The sequence below is a fragment of the Populus euphratica genome, unplaced genomic scaffold (assembly GCF_000495115.2).
Source record: "Populus euphratica unplaced genomic scaffold, PopEup_1.0 scaffold23.1, whole genome shotgun sequence".
Lineage (NCBI taxonomy): Eukaryota > Viridiplantae > Streptophyta > Magnoliopsida > Malpighiales > Salicaceae > Populus > Populus euphratica.
In genome coordinates this window covers 321595-323717 of record NW_011499892.1, presented here as the reverse complement: position 1 = coordinate 323717, position 2123 = coordinate 321595, and positions in this window count along the sequence as shown.

Here is a 2123-nt window from a genome sequence, read left to right as displayed (position 1 = left end):
TAAGTTTTTTATAATTTTTTTTGGCTACCATAAAAAAAAAAAACAAGAGAGAGAAAATAGCAAAATCTAAAGAATATTTGTTTTTTGCGGTGGATTAAAGCATGTTTGGTGGTGCGATGAATTGTTATTTTATTATTTAAAAAAATTATATTTTAAATTATTTTAACTCCAACGCCTCTTTCAAATTATCGCAACCTAGGAGAATAAAATAAAGGAAACTTCGCTCCCAAACCCAACGAGAAAAAATAAGAAGATGATCTGCTTAATTTGGGGATAGTTTTCTCCAGCTGGAATAAAAATAAAATAAAAAAATAGGACTCTAGAAACCTTTTTGGAGACTGATGATTAAAGGGAATATATAATTAAGTGCGGTTTGTGCACAAGTCAAAAGCTAAATACGATTCAAAGCAGAAAAGTTAAAGAGAATCGGTGTGGTTAATATAAATTTAACACAGCTTTTCTCGCGTTCCCATGGTTTTGCTACCTCTATCTGATCGTTGTACTTTGAATACATGCCCTTTATGGATTGGCTTCTAGACTTGAGGCTTCTTTTAAGGGCAAAATTATGATGGCACAGCAAGCAAGCTCTGGCTTGCTCCACAGAAGTATGCAGCTTCCCAATGCTCTCTGCTCAGACCCTCGGAACCTTCATCAACACTGCATCTTGACAATTTCCATCGAGCCACAGATACTTCGATTTACTAGTTTTCAACTATTAAAATTCGAGAACGTTGAGATTTTAATAGAAGAAACCTTAATTTTGTCGCTAAATTAGTACCAAATTCTTGATATTGTCACAAAAAACGAATATCTAATCAATTTGGCCCTTTGCTTTTTGGCATTTCTCCATCAGGTCCTTCTGTTGGGATCTGCTGATATTTTTCATTTAACCTGCGTCTGTCTTTTATGCAGCAAAACAGCACGGTTTTGACAAATTTTACAGAATCGCTATTATAAATGGATAGCAAGACCCAGTTAAAAAATGTCCAAATATTAAGGATTATAGCTAGTTTTAAATTGTAGTAATGTTATGGTTTAAAGTATTTTTTATTTAAAAATGTATCAAAATAATATATATATATATATATATATATTATTTTTTAAAAAATTATTTTTAAAATCAGAACACCAAAACCACCTAAAAACATAAATTTTTTTTAGTAAAAACATATTTTTATTTTAATATATTATAATTTATATTGCTGTTTCCAAATATACTTAGAATAATATTTTTTTTTTTGAAATGCGGCACTCTAGGGATAAAGTACATGCTGGTAACTAATGATTTTGTAAAAATATTTGGTAATTAAAAATATATTAAAATAACTAATTTAATTTAAATTTTTTAACATTAATATATTAAAATTATTGAAAAACTTCTAAAAAATTAATTTAATAGTTTTTAAATAAAAAATGTTTTTTTAAAAATAATCCGAACAGCAAAAACAAGCAATTATGGATAAGGTTTGCCAGGATCCTATCATAAAATACCGTGCTATCCTATTTGATGATGGGAGTTGGTGAATTGGATGGGAAGAAACCATTCGAATGCATGAGTATTCGAAATAATGATGAAAGGTACTTCATACTCTCATGGGCTCTTTTCGCCCAATAGCTCACCATTTTGAATTCGAGAGCAAAAAGAGGTATGACCTTCGGTGGGTAAAATTATTAGTGGGTTCAAAGTATTTGCCTAATTGCACGCACTTCCTCACCAAATCCCCAAATATTCCTCTAAACCTCCTCCATGCTTCCCCATGCACGCCTAGTTCCATTCCATTCTCTCTTGTCTATCCATTATCCATTTCAATATCCTGCCCTTTTCTCCACCGTGGGGCCTAGGGTTTCCCTTCCTTCTTTGTAATTACAGCGTATTTAAGGGTATAATAAAAATTAATTTTTTAATTTAAAAATATACTTAAATTATATTTTTTTTTATCTTTTTAGAAGAATTTTTAAGTTTCAAAACAATCTAAAACCACCAAATTTTTTTTAAGTTGCACCTTAATTCCAAACAAACACTTTTAATAACTATTTATTTTGTATTATGTTAACCTTTGTTTTTTTGCTCGACAATGTAAAATGAAACCATTAGTTTATAAACTATATTTTTTATTCATGGA